Raw genomic sequence first — 12,050 nt, 5'->3', positions numbered from 1 at the left:
AACCTGAAGGTACAGATTCCGCGCCAGTCCCAAGCCACGAGGCGAATAGGTGACTAATGCAATGCCTTCGAACGGTTCTTTTTTGTTAATTTAGCAAATTCAGACAATATAAGTTTTTTTAAAAATCTTAGTGAACATACAATGAACGCAATCTTTATAAAACACGCGCCGGTAATGTAACAATTAGCGCAGGCGTATTTTTTAATTGCCTAGTATTGGGACCTGGAGACTGGGGTTATAAAAGGATTGCGGGAGGGCGCAGCTATCTCTTTGCAGCCGGGGAGGTGATGAGATTAGTGTTTGGGATCGGGCTGGGTGAGGGAGGGTAAGAGGCGCCGGGGTCTGGGCCGTGGGAAACCCCTCGATATTGTTACAGCTCGAGTTGCAACAATGTTGCAGAGTTCTATTTTAGAATGTGGGCCTTAAAGGGATCGCGCGCTTTTGTCAGGGTATCTCAGAATGGAGCATGTTGGGTTTTTTGAGGGGATGGCAGGAGGGGGAGAAGGCTATAAATAAATTTCTGGGGAATTGATTTAATCCCCTCTGAAGGAGAGTGATGTGGTTGACCACGTGTCAGGTTTGGGGTAATGTGCTTTAGTAGGCTCAAAATTATAAGCAGACATGCGGATGTAATTTGAGGCCGGGTTGGCAGCTAAGCGCCGAACCTTCCGAAAGGCAATTTTCTTCGTGGGGGTAAGTGTCCGAGGCGGCTGCTTTGCATGTATTTGATGTTTGAATTGAGATTATATTAAGCTGTCTCAATGGGAAGCTCCTCTGGGGCAGGTCAGGCCTCCTAGCCTGTATCGCACTGATGTTAGCACTGGGCTACCTCCCTTTAGGTAGGGCTACCATGTGCTTATCGGTAACTTTATTGACCGAGTGGAGGCTCGGCAATTATTAATGTTTGAAATGTGTACTTTATATGAAGGCTCCTAAGAATTGCCTAATGTAAGTGAATTTGGTGCTTGATTGGATAGTCCTTTTGAGCCTCTTACGCCACTATTTTCCAAGCATGACTGTCTCCTTTTGTCTACCTTAGGTGTAATATGCACCTTGACCTAAATGTTTTAGGTTTGGATTTTCTTTCTAACACTGCTTTGTTGTTCATTCTCAATCAGCCGAGCTTGTGATTTCCCAAATCTTGGTTCATCATCCCTCACCCCTGGAATAATTTGTCTATCAAAAGTTTATTACTTAAAATTACTTGATCTTATGCCATCAAATAACTCATGCAGGTTATCTCTCATTCCTAGTGTTCTCTCTACCAGAAGCCGTGTAGTGTACAAGAGATTTTGTGCCTTTCAATGACTTGTAATAGCATTGACTGATAGCAAGGCTTAACGATGACTGGAATGGAATATCTTTAAGCTAGGAAATAACCTTTTTAGATGTGAATATTCTAAGCAGGTCCAATTTCAGCTGTACTTGCTATTCTATTGTGTAACAAACTCATCTGGTACAGTCTGTACAAATGGTTGGTGTACACTAAAGTCACTCCTTGGAACTCAAATCTTGTCAATGCAGCATGATGTGGTTAAGATTATGTAATGCCTAGGTTTCTATATTCTAAATACAAGTACTTGTTTCTTTTTTCTAGTTTAATTGACTGACCCTGGATTGAGACTTGATGATGATCAGTTGTAAGTGTTAAGATTTCCTTCTAACATTTGCCCAACTTGCCTTGTGCTATTTCCTTCCTTCAGCTAGCTTCTACATCTTGGCTAGTTTTAGCTTTGAGTGGGCCAAATGGCCTGAGTTATCATCATTGAGATGGTTTAACAATTGCAATCTAAAAATATAATTAGTCACTCATTGGGAGATGACTGGGGTGAGAACATGCCATGATCTTTTTAATCAAACTGATAACATTTTCTGGTGTAGAATGGGGTGTTTTTTTACCTCATGGGATTAAGCCATTGCAGGCAGTAAAGATTGGCCTTGCCAATTCTTAATTGCTCTTAAACTGGCTTGTTCAGCCAGGTAGGAGTTGCCCCCTTTCAGGGTCTGGCATCATACTTTGATCACTAGGTTAAGGGTGGCTAATGTCTTTCAAAGGACACTGATCCAAAAGCCCATCTGGATTTAAAGTCCCATGTCCCTACAGTCTGCCCCTCTGGTTGAACAGTTCAGTGGCAATTCCACAATGCCATTATCTTCCCATTGTATTCCTTCATGGGATGCCAGTATAGAACATGAGCAGGATCACTATTGGTGGTTTGATTCAGGGTTGTAAGCAGTAATTTGAAGACTGCTGGTTTTTGGGGCAGAGGGGAAACTGTCACTAAGTATCACATTCAAGCAGTTGTAGGTTTTTAAACATTGTGCTACTGGGAATTGCGGTTATTGAGGCATTCTAAGTAAAATGTTTTCTCTTTTTCTTATTTGTAAACTCTCCTCCCTCTTTAATCTAAATGTGGTGTTCACTGCCATAGGTTTTTGAGGAGACTCCTAGCTTTCACCAGTGATGCTTAGCACTGGGCTATGAATGCAGCTGATTTGGAAAGTGCGTCTGCTGAACTGACATATCAGCAGAACTGAGGGAAAGCTTGGGAGGCTCCTCATGAGGCTGTGATACAGGGGTTGGTTACAGGCAGATAATCTGTAGTCAGTTGTTGCCATGAGTACTGGATTGTTAAAGTTGATCAGTCACTAACAGACTTTCTTTTATCAATAGGTATGTCTTCAACCTGAGCATCCAGACAGGTGGACTGAGGGAAGTGGAATGATTTCATCAAATGTATGCTTTTGGAGTGGGAAAAGGGTTTTAATTTTGCCATTTCTAGGCAGAATTTTCAGTCCTAATATCTGCATTAGTTATTGCAAAATTGACGAAGGTGCTTACCAGGCTGCTGAACAATGCTGTTCTTGTGGTTTGGGAATGATTCTCTTTACAAACTGGGATGACATAGTTAATCCATGTCACTTGTAATTGACCTGGTTCATATTCACCTTGTGCAAATTGTAGGTGCCAGCCTTCATGCTGTCAGCTGTTCTAGACAATCTGGATTTTTTGCTGTGATTTATTGTAAAAGTACTGTCTCAATAAAAAAAAATTCACTTAGTGTGGTGTCTCTTATTGGTTTGTAGTGACCTGAATGATATTGAGCTGAGGGATGTGTGCAGTCTTAATTGGCTGCAGTTAATAAATGAATCTGTGGGTGAATGTTTCTAAAAGTCAGCAAGGCTAGTCTAACCATGCAGCTCCCTTGAAGATAGAAGCTGCACTCTGGTATCCTGTGGGAGGCATGGTGGCACAGTGGTTAGCACTGCTGCCTCAGTGCCAGCGACCCGGGTTCAATACCCACCTCAGGCGACTGACTGGAGTTTGCATGTTCTCCCCGTGTCTGCGTGGGTTTCCTCTGGGTGCTCCGGTTTCCTCCCACAGTCCAAAGATGTGCAGGTCAGGTGAATTGGCCATGCTAAATTGCCCGTAGTGTTAGGTAAGGGGTAAATGTAGGGGTATGGGTGGGTTGCACTTCGGTGGGGCAGTGTGGACTTGTTGGGCCGAAGGGCCTGTTTCCACATTGTAAGTAATCTAATCTAATCCTGTCTAATTTGCTGACTCATTTCAACACTAGGAAAGGAACAGATCACTTGCTCAATTGTCACAATTGAAGGTTGCATGTGGTAGGACATTGTGGTAGGTGGTGCACATCCCTTTTTTTTTGAAAGGAAATTAACAGGATAAGTTGGACAGTGATTGTGTAAATGCTGATGGGCTGACTATCCTGGCTTCCATTCTGTAAACGTACTACATCAGTTACAAATCCAGAGCTGCTGATAGGGTGTCTGGAGATCCGTTATCACTGCATATGCAAAATGTGGTAATGCTGAATGGGTGTGGGAGCATTGGAGTGCAATTAGTTTAATTCTAATTGGGAATGTTAGGAGTACTGTATTAGGTTTTACAAGTGATTGGTGTTGATTTGGAGGGGGGAGAGAAGACAAGACTAGGGAGGGTCAGCCAATCCATTTCTAATTAGACTAGGAATGGGAAGTGTAATCTAAAGGAGCTGTGAATAACAGCACTATTCAAATTGAGAAATTAGAAATCAACCAAGCCAGCAAGGAAACAATGGGGAAATGGGTTGTGATTCTAAGACACTAATTTGCCCAGGCAAAAGATGCAGTGATGTCTCATGATTAAATTTCTTGTTGGAACAATGCAGCAGGCCAAGGACATAGATGGGAGTGAAGTGGCTAATTAGAATAACAGGAGGTTGTTTTATTGGTAATGGTTTCTTAATACAAAACATGTAATAAAATGGTCACTTGTGCTACCACTATTCTGGGAACACTGAGCCAATCTCACTTGATGAGATGGACCATTCTCAGCTGCCACTCATGTATAAGGCTGTACATTTTGAAAAGTTTTTAACAAAAGTGTTTTATGCTCTACAAAAATGGTCTTGATAGAAATCAAGTAAGATTTAACCTTTGTTATGGAACAACCACTATACAGATTCAAACCTTAGCTGAATGGTTGTCCTGTTTCCATGGAGCTGCTTTGTTCAGTTGGCATGGATGTTCCTGGCAAATGATGGAACAAAATTTTTGATGCAAGCAATCAGTGACTAACCCTTCCCTCTGTTAAGCAGAGCAGTGGGAATGAAGGTGGTAGAGAACCAGTTCTCTTTGATCTTGCTGACTGAACACTGGTTCTGTTTGAATTAATTGCCTTTGTTGAAAGGTACAATGGATTTTTGTTTAGTGTGCTCCAGTTGTTTTCAGTACCAGACAGGTTTTTTCAAGATTATAAAATTACAAATCTATTTTGGATTTGTCTTTTTTAGTCTGTGACTGCAGCTTGTACCTGCCTCTAATATTTCACTGCAGTTCCTTAGGGTAGTGCTGCTTGGCTCTGTTGCAGGGTTTAAAGAGTTAGAAGCTAATCTACATCACTTTGGCAAGGGCAAGGTTCATAATTCAGTCCACTTCACGATCCAAATTTATATTAAGAACTTTGGTTTCAATTGAATTCCGAATGTGGTGCCAAGTGCTTGGAAATGTTTGAAATGGGCCCTTTAGGTGAGTAATTCAGTACTTTTGGAGTGGGTGGGGAAGTAGAGAAATCTGGCTGCCTAGCAACAAGATGCCCTATGACATAGGCAAACTGTTCCTCTTTTAGAGAGTTAGTCAGGTCGTCGGTGAATGTGCAGTTTCTTAGATAAATTCAAGGAGTGTCTTAAGAACAAGTGATTTAGCAGTCTCATAACATTTAGCACAGGAGAAAATACAAGTGGTAGTTAGGTTCATTTAAACTGTTTCTGGACCCATTTTGAGAAATGGGTGAGCTGAGTTTATGGGGCCTGAAATGTTTCTTTCACTCAATACCATTTTTTATGGAATGCAGAAGTCTACAAAGACGTGCCAATTGATTCTTTTTAGCCTTAATCTTTATTTGTAATCGGCCATTTCAACTAGTCCTTATGCACTAAGTTTTTAAGTTCCTTTTTGTATAATATGCTGTTTTTAAAAGTATATTGGCAGCCTTGTGAAAATGTTCAGTACTTGACCATAGCAACCAAATTACAAAAAAACTGATCTGTCGAGCCATTTTTCAATCTGGAATCATAGGTCATAGATCTATAGCATAGAAACAGCCTTCACCACTTCCTCTGGCAACTCATTCCATACACACCACCCTCTGTGGAAAAAGCTGCCCCTTAGGTCCCTTTTGTATCTTTCCCCTGTCTCCCTAAACCTATACCCTCTGGGTCTGGACTCCACCACCCCAGGGAAGAGACCTCACCTAGTTATCCTATCCATAAACACATGATTTTATAAACTTGAGGTCATCCCTCAGAGTAAGCATAGGACAGGCCCCTCAGCCCTCTATGTTGCACTGACCTGTGAAACCAATCTGAAGCCCATCTAACCTACACTATTCCATTTTCATCCATGTATATCCAATATCTGTTTAAATGCCCTTAAAGTTGGCAAGTCTACTATTGCAGTTAAAGTTATGTCCTCTTGTGCTGGCCATCATCTGAGGAAAAAGGTTCTGTCCACCCTATCTAACCATCTGAATCTCAAAAGTCACTCCTCAAGTAAAGGGTAGACACTTATGTTTGAGACATGGAGAAATGCCTTTATTTTAAAGACTATAAATCTTCAGAATAGTGCTTCAAGGACTAAATTAATCCAATCCAAGAAGATGGAAGCTTTTTTTTGGAAGGGGAGCACAGCTATTAGTCTGGATCAGAGCAATGCAGCAGCCCTCAGAGCTTGATCTCAAATGATGCAACTGAAGCTGATAATGGAGGCCATAAGCAGGTAAAATTGGTTTGGTTGGGATAAAAGTAGCCATGTCATGACAGGACTTTGTGTGTGGGGAGGGGTAAAGGACAAGATATGGAAGGTGTTCAGGTTCTAAAGGTATTGAACTCTATATTGAATCCGAAAAGCTACATCATCCCCCAAGTTGAAAATGAGATGCTGTTCTTCCAGCTTGCACTGCAGCAGGCCCAAGACACATTGGCCAGGGGGCATGGTGGCATTTCCAAGTGGCTGGAAGCTGCAGGTCATTCTGAGCAGAAAGTAGGTGTTCTGCAAGTCAGTCTGCGTTTATCAAAGGAAAGTGAAGTTGAGGTAGATCAGAATTGAAAGTAGATGAAGCGATTGGAAGACTTACTTATGTCCAAACCACTTGAGGGTCTGTCCAGCCTTTCATTTTGAAATGAGTAAAACAGGCATGCTTCAAGTTTAATTGTTTGCTATATTAATGTGGTTTGGTAATGGAAACTGGAGCTAATGTGGAACAATGTAAATATTCCTGTTTAATTGAGCTGCTTTCTCTCTTGCCAAGAGGGCTGTTTATCTGTGTCCACCATAAACCTATGCTCCCCTTATCTCACTAATTTTAAGCAGTGTCTATTGTTGCATAATGGTGATTTATTCATAGCAAGAACCCATTTCTAAAATCACCATTAGATGGAGGACCACTAACATTTTTTTGCTGTTGGTCTCGGGTGGGATAAATTTTCAATGAGCTCTCCTTTCGGGTTTAAATACTGCTGTGATAATATCCAAGTAAACCACCGGGAAGTGAAGATGAACTTTTAACATCTCATTCAAAATATGAAGATGTAAGATTGCAGCCAAAATTAGAATTGGGCAGTTTAGCTGATCCAGAATTAAGAGTTCTCAATCAGCTGCATTGGAAACTGTTCCACAGCTTGTCTCACCTGCGTCTCATCTACCCTTGTCATGGGTTGAAGATAATTTCAAGATTCATATTCAGTCCAAGTTACAAGAACTGTGCATTTGGTCTTCAGTCCTCTGTTTTCTTAGAATGTGCTGCAGTAGATTCAAAATTTGGGGAGGTGCTGACTTTAATTCCCGTATTGTACAATTGCTGCCCTCCCTCTTAATCTCCATTCTTCCCTCTTCAACAGGTGATTACATCCTTTAGGAAGTTATCCTGATGTTCTGTAGCTGTGTTAACCTGTCTGACTGTGGCATCTCAGCAGATAGGTAAAGTTGCATAGTCCCAGAAGACCACAGAGACAACTGGTAGTGAGTTTAACCTAACGGTCACCATGCCTCAGGTGAGGGGAGAAATTAAGAAAGGAGGACCTTCATGGTAACCTCAGCATGCACAGGAAATTAACCCACACTGTCAGCATCACTGTATCACAAACTAGCTGTCCAACTGAGCTAACCACCTCCATCTTAGCAGAGCTGTTCTGGTAGCTGACATAATGTTTACATGTGATGTTTTGAGCAACAGGTTCTAATAATAATGGAACCTCTGGCTGGGGTTTTTGCCTCTGATTGAAGTATGGAGAGGCCAGTTGTAGAATCTATCGATTTACTGAACTGTCTTGTCTAGATCTGCCTAGCTGGTCAATTCTTGCTGTTTGGAACAGGAGGCCATTGAACCGGATCTGATGTTTAGAGATATTGCCTGATCAACTAACCAACTCCATATTCGCCCCATATCCTTGAATATTTTTATCTTTGGGTAAGAAAATGTATCAACCTCAGTTTTAATATTTACGTATAATCTAGCATCAATTGCCATTTGTGGAAGATATTTCCAAACATCTCCTGATTTCATTCCTAACTCCAGAACTAAGTCAGTCTGTGAGTTAGGCCAGACCATTTGGGAGCATGTTAGTCAGTACTTCTACATGCAAAGCATGATGGAGGTTTGGAACTCTTCTACATAAACAGCAGTAGATGCAGGATCAGTTGCTAATTTTAAATCGGAGATAGAGTTTTGTTTTCCTAAGCAAAGGTATTAAGATCTGGGCAACAGATCAGACATGATCTCTTTGGAATGGGGGAACCGGCTGAATGGTCTACTTTTGAATTTAATTACAAGACTATGTCCTTACTCCTAAATTTCTGAACAACAGAAATAGCCAGTCTTCTTCAATCCCTTGGGTTCAAGGGCGACTTGTTTCTATATGGATTCAATGGGTTCAGACTTGGCTGAGGAGTCCAATTTTGAATGCAGATTCTGTCGCCAGCAGGCAGAAGGACTGCATTGGAGGGTTGGCTGGATGGGTAGGTTTGTGTGCTCCACCTGATGCCATGACTGCATCTCTTCAACTTGCTGATAGAAGTCTCGCAATCCGCTTGATGCCTTCCCAAACTAGCCTTGTCGGTCACAACCTAGAAGCTGGCAGGGAATGTTTGGGAAAGGGTTTCCTCTGTTCTCCCGGGGGTCTCTGCCACCACTGAGCTCTGACTCAAGCAGTTCCGTCTGGAGTCACACATGGATGACAAGTCCTGCTTGCAGAGCTGGTTTTCAGTGATTAGTGCTTCGATTTTGGGCAAGTTGGCTTGGGAGTGGAAGCTGCTATTGGTCCACATTTCTTGTCACTGATTTGACAGGATCTTACAAATGCATTGCTGGTGGAGCCTACTGTTGATGGTTTAAGTCCCTGAAGCATATAAGGGCACAGCAGGGAGGCACTGGCACAGCAGTATCGCTGCTCGACTAGTAATCCTGAGGCCGGGTCTTGGGTTCAAGTCCCATGGCAGATGGTGGAATTTGAATAAAATATTGGAATTAAAAGTCTAATGATGACCATAAAATAATTGTGATGGGAAAAAAACCCATCTGGTTCACCAATTTCCTTTCAGGAGGGAAATCTGGCATCCTCACCTGGTCTGGCCTACACGTGACTCCAGACCCACAGTGATGTTGTTGCCCTCTGAAACAGCTCACCCAAGACACTCAGTTCAAGGGCCACCAGGAATGGACAACAAATACTGGTTTAGGGTGTAGGTTTGCTCACTGAGCTGTAGGTTTGATATCCAGACGTTTCATTACCTGGCTAGGTAACATCATCAGTGGCGACCTCCAAACCTTCACAAACCTTGCAACAAATACTGGCTTTGGCAGGGTCACTCTCAACCAATGAATGTAAAAAGGATACATTGCTGCCTGGAAAATCTTACTCTCTGTTTAAGATCCAGGATCTGAATTTTTTTTTAAGTTGAAAGCTGCACTGGGGATGATAATTTTACTTTTGTCAATTTCATCATTTCAACCTCTCCATCAAGAGGAGGCTCCTGTGTGGATCCTAATCTATGTGTTCTCTTTAGATGAAAAATTTAATAAAATGGCTGCTTCACCTTCTAAATAATTATCACTTATTGGAAGGGCAATGGGATATGGATGGAGGGAGATTATGTTATACAGTCATCCAGGCTTTGGACAAACTACAGCTGGATTACTGTGAACAGTATTGGTTTCCTTATTTAAGGAAGGGTGTAGAACATTGGAAACAGATCAGAAAGGGTTTATCAGACAAATACCTGGAATAGGTGAGTTGTATTAACCGGAAAGATTGGACGCAATTGGCTTATATCCTCTGGAGTTCAGGAGAGCAAGAGGTGACTTGTTTGAAACGTAAGATCCTGCAAGGTCTGTGCAGATAGGTGCATGTTGAGAGGGTGTTTCCTCTTGTGGGACAATCTAGAAGTAAAGGGTCACTGTTTAAAAAGGTGTCACCCATTTAAGGCAGAGATGAGATTTTTTTTCCTCATAGTGTTGAGTGCTTGGAACCTTTTTCCTCAAAAGGTAGTGAAAGCAGGGTCTTTAATCATTTTAAGGCAGAGGTAGATGGCTTCTTCATAACCAGGAAGAGATGGTGAAGTGAGAGGGGAAAGATTTAAAACAGATCTGAGGGCTAACTTTTTCATGCAGAGGTGGTGCATGTATGGAACAACCTGCTAGAGAAAGTGGTGGAAGCTGGGGGTAGGCAGGAATGTGGGGTGATCACATCAGCCACAATGTTATTGAGATGGCTCCATGAGTAAAGTGCCCTACTGCTGAGTCTGTGTAAATTCTAGGCAATACAACTATATCCATGTAATTCAGTCCAACTTGCTTCCTGATGAGCTACGTAAGGGATTGTTGTTGTAATAATGCCATTGTGGTAATGGTCACAGGTCCAGATGAATCCTGTATGGGTTCAAATCTCACTATGGCTGTTGGTGTCATTCAAATTCAATGAGTAAATCTGGAATTCTATTCTCAACATTATTGATTGTTGCAAAACCTCTTGTGGTTTATTAATCTTCTTTCATGGACTTTAGTAAGATCTTTGACAAGTTTCCACATGGTAGACTGGTTAGTAAAGTTAGATCACAAGGGATGCCAATTAGATACGAAATTGGCTTGCTGGTAAGAAACAAAGGGTGGTGTGAGAGGGATGTGTTTCGGACTGAAAACCTGTGACCAGTTGTGTTCCATAGGCATAGGTCCTGGATCCATTGTTGAGGGCCAACACTTTCATGTTTGTATTTGGTATGAACTGCCAGAGGCAGTTACAACATATAAACAATTTGGATGAGAATAAAAGAATACATGTTTAGTAAGTTTGCATATGACTCCAAAATTGGTGGCATAGTGGACAGTGAAGAAAATTATCTCTCAATGGGATTTTGATCAAATGGTTTGAGGAGTGGCAGATGGAGTTTAATTTGGATAAATGAAAGGTGTTGTATTTTGATTAGACAAACCAGGACAGGACTTACACAATAAGCGGTAGGGCCCTGAGAAGTGGTTTCAAGCAGAGAGATCTAGGCATTCAGGTACATAGTTCCTTGAAAAGGTTTGCCACTTGTAGGCAGGGTGGTGAAGAAGGTGTTTGGCACACTTGTCTTCATTGGTCAAAGCATTTAGTATAAAGGTTGCGGCTGACTGGTCTATGGTGAGGCCTGTGTCCAGTTCTGGTCACCCTACGATGGGAAGGATATTATTAAATTGGAAAGTTACTGGGACTGGAAGGTTTGAATTATAAGGAGATGCTGGATACACTGGGACTTCGTCCCCTGGAGTACAGAAGGTTTAGGGGCGACCTTGTAGAATTCTATAAAATCATGAGGGACATAGATAAAGGGAAAGTAGAAGTCTTTTCCCTGAAGTAGGGAACTTCAAAACTAGAGGGCATAATTTTAAGGTGAGAGGAAAAAGATTTAAAAGGGACTTGAGGGGCAACTTTTCCACCTAGAGGGTGGTTAATGTGTGGAATGAACTGCCAGAGGAAGTAGGAGATGTGGCTGCAGATATAACATTTAAAAGACATTTGGACAGGTAAGGTTTAGAGGAAAATGGGCCAAATGCAGGCAAATGGGACTAGTTTAATTTGGAAAACATGATCAGCATGGATGAGTTGAGTTGAAGGGTCTGTCCATGCCGTATGACTCTAGTGAAGAAAATATGCTGTCCTTGTCTGGTCTTAACTACATGTGACTCCAGACCCACAGCAACGTGGTGAATCTGAAATGGCAGAACAAGCCATTCAGTTCAAAGTCTTTGATTTTTAGTTTTATTCCATTCACCAAGCATGGAGGGGGTGGGTTTAGACACTATTTAGATGACATTCGTCACACATTTGAGAGTTCAGGAATCCACTTGAAACAATGGACCACGAGAAATCTGTCGTTAACTGTCACAATGTCGGTCTTTTTACAAGGTTACTATACCCTTGAGTTTTTTTATCCAGAGAGGGAGTAATTGGCCAGGCTCCAACTAGGCTGGGTTTGAAAGGTTTATTGGGGCCCTTTTTATTTTCCCCTCACAGGTA

At 41.8% G+C, this 12,050-nt stretch overlaps 1 long non-coding RNA gene across 1 annotated transcript; it reads left to right on the top strand.

Moving 5' to 3' along the window:
* The first annotated feature begins 261 nt into the window (after nt 1-261).
* LOC122541971 lies at nt 262-3,061 on the top strand. Its single transcript, XR_006309730.1, has 3 exons — nt 262-693; nt 1,598-1,640; nt 2,675-3,061. It is a non-coding gene; the product is annotated as an uncharacterized LOC122541971 (long non-coding RNA).
* The last annotated feature ends 8,989 nt before the right edge of the window (nt 3,062-12,050 follow it).

Source organism: Chiloscyllium plagiosum, chromosome 39, assembly GCF_004010195.1.
Source record: "Chiloscyllium plagiosum isolate BGI_BamShark_2017 chromosome 39, ASM401019v2, whole genome shotgun sequence".
Lineage (NCBI taxonomy): Eukaryota > Metazoa > Chordata > Chondrichthyes > Orectolobiformes > Hemiscylliidae > Chiloscyllium > Chiloscyllium plagiosum.
Note: the sequence above shows the minus strand (reverse complement) of the source record. Positions and strands in the feature narration are given on the sequence as shown.